This window comes from Carcharodon carcharias, chromosome 9 (genome assembly GCF_017639515.1).
Source record: "Carcharodon carcharias isolate sCarCar2 chromosome 9, sCarCar2.pri, whole genome shotgun sequence".
Lineage (NCBI taxonomy): Eukaryota > Metazoa > Chordata > Chondrichthyes > Lamniformes > Lamnidae > Carcharodon > Carcharodon carcharias.
The window spans coordinates 173,043,474-173,059,805 of record NC_054475.1 but is presented as its reverse complement, the minus strand read 5'-3'; positions in this window follow the sequence as shown (position 1 = coordinate 173,059,805).

Sequence of the window (16,332 nt, the reverse complement as noted above, 5' to 3'; positions counted from 1 at the left end):
TCATGAGGACTCGAAACGTCAACTCTTTTCTTCTCCGCCGATGCTGCCAGACCTGCTGAGTTTTTCCAGGTAATTCTGTTTTTGTTTTGGATTTCCAGCATCCGCAGTTTTTTTGTTTTTTGTTTTTATATTAATGGAGAGTCCTTACTGCAGGTCGTCATCATCCTCCTGGAATCGAGCAATTATTAAGGTCTCCGCTGTGTCTCCATGACATGAACCTGAGCACTAAAGGTATGTGTGCTGCCATCAGCCACACAGGAGTTAAACATTCACAGGTGCAAGGTGAGGATGTCAGAACTGTCCTCCCTGCATCTCATCATCATCCTCCATAAATGTTACAGCTATGAGGGCCTGCCAAGCTTGCTCACTGCCTTGTCTGGCCAGTGCACTGGGCTCATCATCATCAAGGGCCTCATCATCATCATCCCATTCTGTCCTGCTCACCATAGGATACATACAGCTCCTCCATCCCCGCCTCAGCCAGGTCCTCCCCTGTTGCAGCGTGAGGTTGTGGAGCACGCAGCAAGCGACAATGATGCGCAACATCCTCTGGGGGCTGTATTGCAGTGCTCCACCAGGCCTGTCGAAGTACCAGAACTTCATTTTCAAAATTCCTAACGTTTGCTCCACCAAATTTCGGGTCGCAGCAGAAGCCTCATTATACCGTCACTCTACTGCAGTCTGAGGACACTGCACAGCGTTATCAGCCACGTCCTCTGTGGGTAGCCCTTGACCCCTAACAGCCAATCCTGCAGCCTCTGTGGACCTGGAAGACGTCAGGAACCTGCATTCTGATAAGGATTTGGGAGTCATGGACAGTCTCTGGGAATCATGCACAGATCGGTAGGATATGTTTGTGGTGGTCGCACACCAGCTGAACATTCAGCAAGTGGAAACCCTTGTGGTTGACGTAGTTGACTGCTCGTTGCCATGGAGATCTAAGCGCCACGTGAGTGCAGTCGATGACACCCTGCACCTGTGGAAAATCTGAGACCTGGGCAAATCCTAGTGCTCTTGCCTCCAGGCTTTCCTGACCTTGGGCAAAATGCACAAAGTTCTGTGCCTTCGCGAAGATGGCATATGTGACCTCCTGGATACATTTGTATGTGGAGGCTTGCAAGATCCCAAACAGTTCATCTGTAGAGCCCTGGTAGGAGCCACTGGCATAAAAATTGAGTGCCATGGTCACAGGCAGTGGATGCCTTCCATGTCCCCTTGGCACCAAATCCTGCAGCAGGCAGCATACGTGACCAACCAGTTAACCCCATTCTAACCTGTCTCTCTCTGAACTTACTGCACTCCGTTCTCTCAGGTCCAACCCTAACATTGTCATCAAACCCGCTGACAAGGGTGGTGCTGTTGTTGTCTGGCGCACTGACCTCTACCTTGCAGAGGCTGAGCGTCAACTCGCAGACACTTCCTCCTACCTCTCCCTGGACCATGACCCCACCACTGAACATCAAGCCATTGTTTCCAGGACTGTCACTGACCTCATCTCCTCTGGAGATCTTCCTCCCACAGCTTCCAACCTCATAGTCGCCCAACCTTGGATGGACCGCTTCTACCTCCTACCCAAAATCCACAAACAGGACTGTCTCGGCAGACCGATCGTGTCAGCCTGTTCCTGCCCCACGGAACTCATTTCTCGTTATCTTGACTCCCTTCTCTCTCCCCTTGTCCAGTCCCTTCCCACCTACATCCGTGATTCCTCTGACACCTTACGTCACATCAACAATTTCCAGTTCCCTGGCCCCAAACGCCTCTTCACCATGGATGTCCAAACCCTCTACACCTCCATCCCCCACCAGGATGGTCTGAGGGCTCTCAGCTTCTTCCTCGAACAGAGGCCCGAACAATCCCCATCCACCACTACTCTCCTCTGTCTGGCTGAACTTGTTCTCACACTGAACAATTTCTCCTTTAAATCCTCTCACTTCCTCCAAATAAAAGGTGTGGCTATGGATACCCGCATGGGCCCCAGCTATGCCTCTTTATGGTACGTGGAACATTCCTTGTTCCAGTCCTACTCCGGCCCCCTCCCACAACTCTTTCTCCGGTACATCAATGATTACTTCGGTGCTGCTTCATGCTCTCATCGGGATCTGGAAAAATTTATTAATTTTGCTTCCAATCTCCACCCCTCCATCATTTTCACGTGATCTATCTCTGACACTTCCCTTCCCTTCCTTGACCTCTCTATGTCTCAATCTCTGGTGATAGACTGTCCACCAACATCCATTACAAGCCTACCGACTCCCACAGCTACCTCGACTACAGCTTCTCACATCCCACTTCCTGTAAGGACTCCATCCCATTCTCTCAGTTCCTTCGCCTCCGTCGCATCTGTTCTGATGATGCTACCTTCAAAAACAGTTCTTCTGACATGTCCTCCTTCTTCCTTAATCGAGGTTTTCCACCCATGGTCGTTGACAGGGCCCTCAACCGTGTCCAGCCCACCTCCCGCGCATCTGCCTTCACGCCGCCTCCTCCCTCCCAGAAACATGATAGGGTCCACCTTGTCCTCACTTATCACCTCACCAGCCTCCGCATTCAAAGGATCATCCTCCGCCATTTCCGCCAACTCCAGCATGATGCCACCACCAAACACATCTTCCCTTCATCCCCCCTGGCAGCATTCCGTAGGGATTGTTCCCTCTGGGACACCCTGGTCCACTCCTCCATCAACCCCTACTCCTCAACCCCCACCTACGGCACCTCCCCATGCATACGCAAAAGATGCAACACCTGCCCCTTCACTTCCTCTCTCCTCACCGTCCAAGGGCCCAAACACTCCTTTCAAATGAAGCATCATTTCACTTGCATTTCCCCCAACTTAGTCTACTGCATTCATTGCTCCCAATGCGGTCTCCTCCACATTGGAGAGACCAAATGCAGACTGGGCGACCGCTTTGCAGAACACCTTCGGTCTGTCCGCAAGAATGACCCAGACCTCCTTGTCGCTTGTCATTTTAACACTCCACCCTGCTCTCTTGCCCACATGTCTGTCCTTGGCTTGCTGCATTGTTCCAGTGAAACTCAACGCAAACTGGAGGAATAGCACCTCATCTTCCAACTAGGCACTTTACAGCCTTCCGGACTGAATATTGAATTCAACAACTTTAGATCTTGAACTCCCTCCTCCAGCCCCACCCCCTTTCCGTTTCTTCCCCCTCCCTTTTGTTTTTTCCAATAATTTATAGATTTTTCTTTTCCCACCTATTTCCATTATTTTTAAATCTATACCTTTTATGCCCTTTTAGTCTTATTTCATCCCACCCCCACTAGAGCTGTACCTTGCGTGTCCTGCCATCCATTCTTAATTAGCACATTCTTTTAGATATCACCACCTTCAACACGTGTTCTTTTGTCTGTGACATCTTTTGATTATCTGCTCCTATCAATGCTTGCTTGTCCCTACAACCACCACCACCCGCCCCCCCCACCCACTTCTCTCCCCCACCCCCCTTCCTCCCACCTTAAACCAGCTTATATTTCACCCCTCTCCTATTTCTACTTAGTTCTGTTGAAGGGTCATGAGGACTCAAAACTTCAACCTTGTTCTTCTCCGCCAATGCTGCCAGACCTGAGTTTTTCCAGGTAATTCTGTTTTTGTTTCAGTTCTCTAGCCATGTGCAGCCTTCAGCGGTACAGGTTCTCAGTCACCTGCAGGAATGACAGACGCTGTCTATAGACCCTGGGTCTAGCGAGGCACCTATGTGTGACGGCTCCCATGAATCTTCAGCTGCGTGTGATGCAGGTCCTGCCATCCCTTCATCTTGAGGGAAGTGCTCCTCCCTTTGCTGAGCCAGGTGCCTCTGCCGCTCTCTTCTTCTTCTTGCCTGGTCTCTTTAAGCCATGAGGCACAACGTTAAATCTCTAGGCTCCATGATCCTGATGTTCTCCTCCTGCAGGATCAAAGAGAGAGATGCGTGGATTAGCATGGGCATACTAAGGACCTCCCTTGGTTAAGTCTGAAGGCCCCTTCGCATGTGCAGGAGAGTGTTGGTCACCATTTGGATGGCGCATGTGTGGTATACCCATTGGCTGTCCAAAACCCGACTCACCACCATCCCACTCCACCTGACCGATTGGCGGCAGCTTCGGCTATTAGACTGCATGTCTTTGTTCTCAGCTCAGGCACAGGCATTCTCCTAACCCACACTGCAAGGCTGCACTGTTAGCTTGAACGATGAGGGATATTGGTCCAAACCTTAATGAAGACATTGAAAGGGTCTGCGAGCCCCTCCACCAGTGACTGCTCCATGGCAACTTTTCACAAGGGGATTGTACAACTTACCCAGTCAACCAAGTGCTCTGCTGCCCCCTAAAACACACATTAATTTGCAGTCTGCGCCCGAGGGGTAAAATGTTCTGGAGAATTTGGGGGCACTTTCATGTTTTTGCGCTGCTTTAGTGGGCAGAAAAGCTTCAGGGGCCTGACTCTAAGCACGTTGATGGACCTGCAGCTGAACGGTCTCAGCTGCGGAAGAATGCTCACTTTTGGCACACTTTTCCAAATGTGTGACCACTTCTCTGGCGTGTACTTGAGTATTTCCTTCAGTCTGTGTTGCCTTGCCACAACCCCCCCCACCGGCCTGACCCACACTGGAGTCATGCCCCAGCACTGCACTGAAAGCCAGCTGAGAGAAAGTGACTTGCTTGTGACCCCTGCGAATGTACAGTGCCTCATCCTTGATGCCCTACAGGCAGTGCTCATTAACGCTGTGTGCACTCATCTCCATGTTCCCCTTGAAGTTCAGCTCACCAGGTCCATGCCTTTTAAAGGCAGTCGTGAAGCATGCTGTTCTGAAGTGATGCTGACATAGGCAGTGAATTTGACGTGGGAGGATAATTCCAGTAAGCAGGGCTTATAATTAGATGAAAATGTATTAAAATTACATTCCTGACATGCAGTGGCGGGAAACATGGCCCCCATTGACAGGTGGAGCAGACGATCGCAAACTGGTTTCACAATGGCATAAAAACGATTTTTGGCCTTCTCGCCATATTGCCTCCTGCTGATTGCCATGACACCATAAGACCATAAGACATAGCAGCAGAAATTAGGCCACTCGGCCCATCAAGTCTGCTCCGCCATTCAGTCATGGCTGATAAGTTTCTCAACCCCATTCTCCCGCTTTCTCCCCATAACCTTTGATCCCCTTACCAATCAAGAACCTATCTATCTCAGTCTTAAATACACTCAATGACCTGGCCTCCACAGCCTTTTGTGGCAATGAATTCCACAGATTCACCACTCTCTGGCTAAAGAAGTTTCTCCTCATCTCTGTTCTAAAAGGTCTTCCCTTTACTCTGAGGCTGTGCCCTCGGGTCCTAGTCTCTCCTACTAATGGAAACATTTTCCTCACGTCCACTCTATCCAGGCCTTTCAGTATTCTGTAAGTTTCAATACTCCCTCATCCTTCTAAACTCCATCGAGTATAGACTCAGAGTCCTCAAATGTTTCTCATATGTTAAGCCTTTCATTCCTGGGATCATTCTCGTGAACCTCCTCTGGACCGTCTCCAGGGCCAGCACATCCTTCCTGAGATACGGGGCCCAAAATTGCTCACAATATTCTAAATATGGACTGACCAGAGCCTTATAAAGCTTCAGCAGCACATCCCTGCTTTTATATTCTAGTCCTCTCGAAATAAATGCCAACGTTGCATTTGCCTTCCTAACTACTGACTCAACCCGCAAGTTAACCTTAAGAGAATCCTGGACTAGGACTCCCAAGTCCTTTTGCACTCCAAATTTCTGAATTCTCTCCCCATTTAGAAGATGGTCTATGCCTCTATTCTTCCTACCAAAGTGCATGACCTCACACTTCCCCACGTTGTATTCCATCTGCCACTTCTTTGCCCATTCTCTTAACCTGTCCAAATCCTTCTGCAGCTTCCCTGCCTCCTTAACACTACTTGTCCCTCCACTATCTTTGTACCATCTGCAAACTTAGCCAGAATGCCCTCAGTTCCTTCATCTAGATCATTAATGTATAAAGTGAAAAGTTGTAGTCACAACACTGACCCCTGTGGAACTCCACTAGTCACTGGCTGTCATCCTGAGAAGGACCCCCTTATCCCCACTCTCTGCCTCCTGCCAGCCAATCTTCGATCCATGCTAGTACCTTGCCTCTAACACCATGGGCTCTTATCTTACTGAGCAGCCTCCTGTGTGGCACCTTGTCAAAGGCCTTCTGGAAGTCCAAGTAGATAACATCCATTGGCTCTCACTTGTCTAACCTGCTCATTGCCTCCTCAAAGAATTCTAACAGATTTGTCTGGCATGACCTCTCCTTGATGAAACCATGCTGACTGTGCCCTATTTTACCATGCACTTCCAAGTATTCTGAAATCTCATCCTTAATAATGGACTCTAAAATCTTACCAACGAACGAGGTCAGGCTAATCGGCCTGTAATTTCCCGTCTTTTTCCTCACTTCCTTCTTAAACAGGGAGCTTACATTAGCGATTTTCCAGTCCTCTGGGACCCTCCCTAACTCCAGTGATTCCTGAAAGATCACCACTAACATCTCCACTATCTCTTCAGCTATCTCCTTCAGAACTCTGGAGTGTAATCCATCTGGTCCAGGTGATTTATCCACCTACAGACCTTCCAGTTTTCCTAGCACCGTCTCCTTGGTAATGGCCACCATACTCACCTCTGTCCCCTGACTCTCTTGAACTTTGGGGATGTTACTCGTGTCTTCCACTGTGAAGACTGACACAAAGTACCTATTCAGTTCCTCCACCATTTCTTTGTTTCCCACTACTACTTCTCCAGCATCATTTTCCAGCGGCCCAATGTCCACTTCTGCCTCTCTCTTACCCCTTATATATCTAAAAAAAACTCTTGCAATCTTCTTTTATATTACTGGCTAGTTTACCCCCATATTTAATCTTCTCCCTCCATATTTCCTTTTTAGTTGTCCTCTGTTGGTCTTTGTAGGCTTCCCAATCCCCTGGCTTCCCACTGCTCTTCGCCGCATTGTATGCTTTCTCTTTAGCTTTTATGCTGTCCCTGACTTCCCTTGTCAGCCATGGTTGTCTTGTCTTCCCTTTAGTATGCTTCTTCTTCCTAGGGATGAATTTTTGCTGTGTCTCCCAAATTACTCCCAGAAACTCCTGCCATTGCTGTTCCACTGTCTTTCCTGCTAGGCTCATCTCCCAGTCAATTCTGGCCAGCTCCTCCATCATGCCTCTGTAGTTGCCTTTATTCAACTGCAATACCATTACATCTGATTCCAGCTTTTTTCTCTCAAATTGCAGGGTAAATTATATTAATATTATGGTCACTTCCCCCTAAGGGTTCCTTCACCTTAAGCTCCCTTATCAAATCTGCCTCATTACACATCACTAAATCTAGAATTGCCTGTTCCCTAGTGGGCTCCACCACAAGCTGCTCCAAAAAGCCACCTCATAGACATTCCACAAATTCCTTTTCTTGGGATCCACCACCCTGATTTTCCCAGTCTACCTGCATATTGAAATCCCCCATGATCACTGTAACCTTGCCTTTCTTACAAGCCTTTTCTATCTCCTGGTATATCTTGTGCCCCACATCCTGACTACTGTTCGGAGGCCTTTACATAACTCCCATTATGGTCTTTTTTACCTTTGCAGTTCTTCAACTGTACCCACACAGATTCTACATCATCTGATCCTACGTCGTTTCTTGCTATTGATTTAATTTCATTTCTTACTAACAAAGCAACCCCACCTCCTCTGCCAACCTGCCTATCTTTTCAATAGGATGTATATCCTTGGATATTTAGCTCCCAGTCCTGATCCCCCTGCAGCCATGTCTCCGCGATGTCCACCTCATCATACCTGCCAATTTCAATCTGCGCCACAAGCTCATTTACCTTATTTCGTATACTGCGTGCTTTCAGATACAACACTTTCAGTCCTGTATTTCCCGTCCCCCTTCTCATTGTTGTCCCTTTATCTGATGTGCTTGAAGTTAGATTCCTAGCCCTTTCCAAACACTCTGTCCTATTTTGTGTTCTGGAGACTTTAATAGCCTCTCCTGGACTCTCCTTCCTTTTCAGTTTTTTCATAATTTTCCATGAAGTTGAATCCACCCCCCCCCCACCCCCCCCCCCACCACCCCCCCCCCCCCCCACCCCCCACCACCCCCAACCCCCCCCCCCCCCCACCCCCCACATGCCAACCTGCTGCTTTGTTTCCCATTAGTCATACTTCTTGGAGTTTTACCCTTCCCTTCCCCCCCCCCCCCCCACTTTCTAGGTTAAAGTCCTGTTGACCACCATATTTACCCTTTTCGCTAGAACATTAGTCCCAGATCAGTTCAGGTGGAGACCGTCCCAACAGTACAGATCCCTCCTGTTCCAATACTGATGCCAGTGCCCCACGAAATGGAACCCCTCTTTCCCACACCACTCCTTTAGCCACGTGTTTACTTTCCTTATTCTCGCATCCCTATGCCAATTTGCAGGTGGCTTGAGTAGTAATCCAGAGATTATAACCCTTGAGGACCTGTTCTTTAATTTAATTCCTAGTTCCTGATAATCCCCAAACAGGTCCTCTTTCCTCGTCTTACCTATGCTATTTGTTCCAATGTGGACCACAACAACTGGATCCTCCCCCTCTCTCCAATATCCTTTCAAGCCAGTCAGAGATGCCCCTCACCCTGGCACCAGGCAGGTAACATACCATGCGGGACTCTCGATCTTGCTTACAAAGGATGCTATCAATTCTCCTAATTATAGAATCCCCTTACAACTACCACTTGTCTTTTTGCTCCCCCCTCTTGAATGGCCTCCTGTGCCATGGTACCTCATCCTCCCTACAGTCCTGTTCCTCACCCACACAAGGAGCAAGTACCTTGTACCTGTTGGACAAGGTCCAAGAGCTGAGGCTCCTCTGTTCCTGAACACAGGATCCCAATACCTGCCTCACTTGCAGTCACATCCTGACCACTGACCGCATTTGAGGTACTTAATTTACCGGGTGTGACCGCCTCCTGAAACAAAGCATCCAGGTAACTCTACCCTTCCGGATGTGCTGCAGCATCTGGAGCTCGGACTCCAGCTCATCAATTCTGAGCCAGAGTTCCTCCAGCAACCAACACTTGCTGCAGATGTGGTCACTGCAGCTCGCAATGGGATCTGCCAGCTCCCACATCATACAGCTACAGCACATCACCTGCCCAGCCATCTTGACTTAGATCATTAATTTATTAATTAGCTTTGCAGTGTTTTTTTTTCAAATTTGGTGCAAATTTCCTACCAATCAGGTCACAGCTTTCCTGTGATGTCACTTTTTCACTTTTGCTTCAGTTACTCTGTGCCCCAGAGGTCACCGGTCTGGTGCTTCTCCCTCCGAGTCTGCTCCCTGAAGACAAGGCCACGAATCCCCGAGGTAAGCTAGATTTATCCTCACCGCTCCGGTGCTCCTCAATCCGAGTCTGCTCCTTGGAGACAAGGCCGCGAATCCCCGAGGTAAGCTAGATTTATACTCACCGCTCCGGTGGTCCTCCCTCCAAGTCTGCTCCCTGGAGACAAGGCAGCGAATCCCCGAGGTAAGCTAGATTTATACTCACCACTGTGGTGCTCCTCCCTCCGAGTCTGCTCCCTGGAGACAGGGCACCCGCTGCCAACAGTGTCAGAAAATTCCAGCCTGAGAGATCATATCCAGGGACTATTGAAATTGAGATGCCAAATCTAGGGACCACTGATAATGAGAGTAAACTGAGGCACTACTGACACCAAATCCTGATGACCTCCACCAAGGAACAAACTTCAGAGACCACCAACACCCAGAGACCAAATCCAAGGACCTCTAACACCAAGAACTAATTCACAGACCAGACATCAAATGAACACATCTAGGGACCACTCACACCAGGAAAGAAAATCCACAATCCACTGAGACTCAGATCAAATCTAGGCACCATTTAGGCCAAGAGAGCAAATTTAGGGACCAACTACACCCAAATTCTCAGTCCACTGACACTGCTACCAAATCCAGGGACCCTGACCCAGAATGACTGATACTGAGGGACCAATTCCGGGGACCAGTGACACCATGAGATCAAATCCAGGGACCCCTGGTATTGAGGGATCAAAACCAAGATCCAGTGACACAGAGATACCAAATCAGGGACCACTGACACCAAGAGGCCAAATCCATGGACCACCGACACTGATAGACCAAATCTAGGGGCCACTTACGCCGAGAGACAAACTCAAGGGATTATTAACACTGACAAACCAAACCTAGGGACCACTGACACAGAGACCAAACCTAGGGATCACTGAAATCGAGAGGCCAAATCCAAGAACCATTGACATCGAAAGATCAAAACCTGGACAGCTTGCACCATGATGCCAAATCCAGGGGACACTTAAACGGAGAGATCAAATCCAGGGGCACACACAAGAACACAAGGATTAGGAGCAACATTGGACCATATGGCCTGATGAGCTGCTCTGCTATTCATTACAATCAGGGTTGATCTTGGGCATCAAATCCACTTTCCCATCCACTCCCCAAAGCCTTTAATTCTCTGAGAAATAAAAAAAAATCCCAGCTGCAAATATATTCAATGATGGAGCATCCACAACCCTCTGGGGTAGAGAAATCCAAAGATTCGCATCTCTTTGAGTGAAGAAATTTCTCAACTCAGTCCTAAATGGTTTCCCCCTTATCCTGAGGCTGCTGCCATTTGTTTCAGATTCCCTGACAAGCCTAAACAATCTCTGTGTCTATCCTGAGAGGGAAAACCAGGAACTACAGACCTGTTGGCCTTACATCAGTAGTAAGGGAAATGCTAGAATCTATTATAAAGTATGTAATAAATGGATATTTGGATAATCATGATCTGATTGGGCATAGTCAGCATGGATTTGCGAACGGGAAACTTGTTTGACAAACTTGGAGTTTTTTGAGGATGTTACTAATAAAATTGATGGAGAGTCGATGGACTAGTATATTTGGATTTTCAGAAGGCTTTTGATAAAGTCCCCCACAGGAGGTTGATTAGCAAAATAAAAGCACATGGCTTAGGAGGCAATATGCTGGCATGGATTAAGGATTGGCTAACGGGCAGAAAACGGAGTAGGAATAAACGGGTCATTTACGCGTTGGCAGGCTGCAACTAGAGGGGTACCACAAGGATCAGTACTTGGGCCCCAGCTGTTCACAAAATACATCAATGATTTGGATGTGGGGACCAAATGTAATATTTCCAAGTTTGCGGATGATACAAAGCTAGGTGGGAATGTGTGTTGTGAGGAAGATGTAAAGCGGCTACAGGAGGATTTGGACAGACTTAGTGAGCTGGCAAGAACATGGCAGATGGAATATAATGTGGAAAAATGTGAGATTATACACTTTGGTAGAAGGAACAAATGTGCAGAGTATTTCCTAAATGGTAAGAGATTAGAAAGTGTAGATGTACAAAGGGACCTGGATGTCCTTATCCATAACTCACTGAAAGCCAACATGCAGGTGCAGCAAGCTACTAGGAAGGCTAATGGAATGTTAGCCTTTATCACAACAGGATTTGAGTACAGGAGTAGTGAAGTCTTGCTTCAATTGTATAGAAGCTTGGTTAGACCACACCTGGTGTAGTGTGTGCAGTTTTGTTCCCCTTACCTAAGAATGAATATCATTGCCATAGAAGGAGTGCAACAAAGGCTCACCAGACTTGTTCCAGGGATGGTGGGACTGTCTCATGAAGAGGGATTGGGGAAACTGGGCCTGTATTCTCTAGAGTTTCGAAGAATGAGAGGTGATCTCATTGAAACCTACAAAATACTTAAAGGAATAGACAGAGCAGGTGCGGTAAGGTGTTTCCCCTGGTTGGGGAGTCTAGAACCAGGGGACACAATTTCAAAATAAGGGGAAAGCCACTTAAGACCAAGATGAGGAAAAATTTCTTTATTCAGAGGGTTGTGAATCTTTGAAATCCTGTACCCCAGAGGTCCGTGTAAGCTCAGTCATTGAGTATGTTTAAGGTAGAGATTGACAGATTTCTGATTAACAATAACATAAAGGGTTCTGGGGATAGTGTGGGTAAAAGGCATTGAAGTGTTTGTTCAGCCATGATCGTATTGAATGGCAGAGCAGGCTTGACAAACTGAATGGCCTTCTCCTGTTCCTATGTTCCTATCCTATTAAGCTCCTTCAGAATTTTGAAGGTTGCAATGAAATTTCCTCCCAATTTACTCAACCTCTCATCATAGAACAACCCCTCAGCCCAGGGACCAATCTATGAACCTTTGTTCTACTGCCTCCAATGCAAATATATCCTTTTTTAAATATGGAGACTAAAACTGCATACAGTAATCCAGATGTGGTCTCACCAAAACCCTGTACAACTGCAGCAAGATTTCTTTATTCTTGTACTCCGATCTCCTTGCAAAAAAGGCTAACATGCCACTTGCCTTCCTAATTGCTTGCTGTACCTATATGCTAACTTTCTGCACTCCCTGTACAAGCATATCCAAGTCTCCTTGAATATCAAAACTTATAAGTTTCACACCTTTTGAAAAATATTCTGCTTTTCTATTCTTATGACCAAAGTAAATAACTTCACACTTCGCTACATTATACTCCATCTGCCATCTTGTTGCCACTCACTGAACCTGTTTATATCTCTGTCCTCCCCACAATTTACCTTCCCACTTAGCTTGGTATCATCAGCAAACTTAGATACATTACTCTCTGTCTCTGCATCTAAGTCATTAATATAGATTGTAAATAGCTGAAGCTACAGCACTGATCCTTGTGGCACCCCACTATTTACATGTTGGATGATAAAATAAGTTTCCTACACACAGCAGGTGAAGAGCTGCTCCCAAATGTGAACTCATATGTATGTCAGCAAGTGGGATGAGCAAGCAAATCCTTTCCCACACAGAGAGCAGGTGAATGGCCTCTCCCCAGGGTGAACTTGCTGGTGTCTCAGCAGGTTGGATGAGTAGGTGAATCCCTTCCCCGACCGACCTCTCCTGACTGTGAATTAGCCTCTCCCCAGTGTGACTGCCTTCAAGTTTCAGCTGATCCATTCTGCTTTTAAGGCTCTTCTTACAGTCCAAACATTTCAATGGTCTCTTACTAACGTGAACAATTTGGTAAGAAATTAGGGTGCTTAATTGAGCAAATCCCTTCACATACACAGAGCAGGTAACTCCAGTTAAAGAACTACTGCCAGCACAAGTGCAATGGGCTGAATCTTTTCCCTTCTATGCTATAGCTTCTGCTTCTACAAATTGAAATAAAAATGTTGTCAAACACTTCCCATGAAGCTTCTACTTCACAAAACCTCCCAACATGTTAAAATTTTAAGGTCTTTTTTTTCCAATCATAATTCCTTCCTGATTTCTTTTTAAATCTGTTCCTTCAGCTAATTCCATAATGTCTCTGAGGAATTGTTCATTTCTCTGGCTGCCATGTCAAATCTGCACCACATTTTTCCTCCCATCCTGTTCATGACTAACAGAATTACAAGGAGCCAAGCTGCCCAGCCAGCAGTCTGCTGCTCCATGCGTCTGGTTTTACTCTTCCTTTCTGCTAGCCTGCTGGCTGGAAAATAGAATAAAATAAAAGCCAAACCCTGTGAAGTAAGAACAGATAAGTGAGGAGAGCTCTAGGTTGTCACTGGCCAACAATCTCCAATTCCTAATGGTAACTCAAATATTCTGAATCAAGGACTCTTACACAACATTAGAACCAGATTATAAGACAATACCCTAAAGCGAACCAAAAGCTCTGTCATTACCAAAACAAGACATTTCCCCATTGGATAATGCATAGCCTGGCTGGAGGGTGTCAACTTTTCACAGCTACACATCCTTTGCTCAGTTGCTCACTCATGGTTAAATATAATCTGAAACATTAAATTTTGATAAACTTTGTAATTGAATGAGCCCTGGACCTGAAATCCTGATAAAGGTGCACAGAAAGGATTTGGAACTCTAACTGTAAGCCACCAGTAAATTACAGCCATCACCTGGCCAGGGGGAGACTTCAGATGAACTGACCTAGCTATGAGAAACCCTGCTCTGTGAATATTCAGCCTGAACCCAATGCTGTGGACTTCCACACTGAACCCAGTGATGTGATTTTATGGTTGCCACCAGATTTGGGACTCATAAGTGGAACTTACATCCATTTGCTTTTTATCAGCAGTGCAACATATTAGTTCTATCTCTGACAAACCTCACCGGGCTCTTGTAATCTGTTGCTATCCCATGTGTTTTAAATTTTGTTCATATGGTCGATGTGAACTCTAACCCACATGTTCTGCCGCCAATGTTAACATTTTTGTTTCTTTTAAATCTGAGTGCAGATAGTTTCAGTCTCAGTATGTCAGATTACCAAGCGGCCTCAGACTCTGTTCTCAAAAATGCCTTCAAGTTTTATAGTGGCCCAGATCCTCCAGTCTCCGGATGGTCGTAACCTGGAGATACCCCAGATGACGTGCTGGGGGACATCTCGGAAGTCCCCATGCACTGACTATGTGGGAATTGCCCAGTAAGTTTCAATTTCCGTTGGGCAAATACCCTGTATCTGGAACCTTCCAAAACTCTGAATTAAAGTCAGAGATTTCGGATGGTTTCGACTTGTTTAGCAGAATTGTTACCCAGAAAAAGTTAGAAACATTAAAACCAGTTCTAAATCCTGGATAATTTATATTATATTCCCACAAGGCCTCCAGAATATCCCCACTGACCACCCGACATCCCCTGCCCCCCCCAATACCCTCCTGAATCGCCAACTACCATCCCAGCACCCCCCTGACCACTCAACTACCCCCCCATGCCCTGACTACACCTCTGAGTCCCTGACTAACCCCCGCCTGACTATCCTCCCAATCAGCTCTCTGACTACCTCCCAGCCTCAACTACCCTCCCGGCTCCAAATTATTGCTTCAACCCTCCGACTAACCCCCACGCCCTGACTTTCCACCCAACATGCCAACAATCCCCAACCCAACTATTCCTCCTTACAACCCCTCAATCCCACAATTACCCCCCAACCCACGACTACCCCACCAGCTATACGCTCCCTCCCACTTCCCAGACTACTCCCTCGGCTACCCCCCACTCCCCATCCGACCACCTGAACCATCCTACCCCTTCACCCATTTACAAACTTACGAATTAGGAGGTGGAGTAGGCCATTCAGCCCCTCGAGCCTGCTCGCCATTTAATAAGATCATGGCTGATCTGATTGTGGCCTCAACTCCACATTCTGGCTACCCCCAATCACCTTTGGCTCCTTTGTTAGTCAAGAATGCATCCACCTCTGCCTTAAAAACATTCAATGATCCTGCCTCCACTGCTCTCTGAGGAAGAGAGTTCCAAAGATTCATTACCCTCTAAGAGAAAAAAATTCTTCATCACCCATCCTGAAAGACCTGGACAATATCCAGGCTTGGCTGACAAGTAACACACATGCCACACAAGTGTCAGGCAATGACAATCTCCAACAAGAGAGAATACAACCATCACCCCAAGATGTTCAATGGCCTTACCATCACTGAATCCCCCACTATCAACATCTGAGAGTTACCATTGACCAGAAACTGAACTGGACTAGCCACATAAATACTGTGGCTACAAGAGCAGGTCAGAGACTGGGAATCTTGCAACGGGTAACTCACCTCCTGACTCCCCAAAGCCTGTCCACCATCTACAAGGCACAAGTTAGGAATGTGATGAGTGCCTGGATGAGTGCAGCTCCCACAATGCTCAAAAAGCTTGACACTATCCAGGACAAAGCAGCCTGCTTGATTGGCACCACATCCACAAACATTCACTTCCTCCACCACTGACGCACAGTAGTAGCAATGTGTCCCATCTACAAGATGCACTGCAGGAATTCACCAAGGCTCCTTCAACAGCATCTTCCAAACCCACGATCGCTATGATCTATAAGGACAAGGGCAGCAGATACATGGGAACACTACCACCTGGAAGTTCCCCTCCAAGTCACTCACCATCCTGACTTGGATATATATCACCGTTCCTTCCCTTTCGCTGGGTCAAAATCCTGGAACTCCATTCCTAATAGCACTGTGGGTGTACCTACACCACATAGACTGCAGCGGTTCAAGGACACAGCTCACCACCACCTTCTCAGTGACATCCAAATAAATGCTGGCCCAGCCAGCAAAGCCTACATCCTGTGAATGTATATATAAAAAAAGGTCCAGACCTTCAAGGCTGGAATGAAAAAGCTAAAGGAGGACTCTATGACAAAAAAGTTACCATGCCTCCTGCTCATCTACAGAACATCGCCACATACAACCATCGATATTGCAGCCCCCGCCCCCCCCCCCCCCCACCCAAGTTAT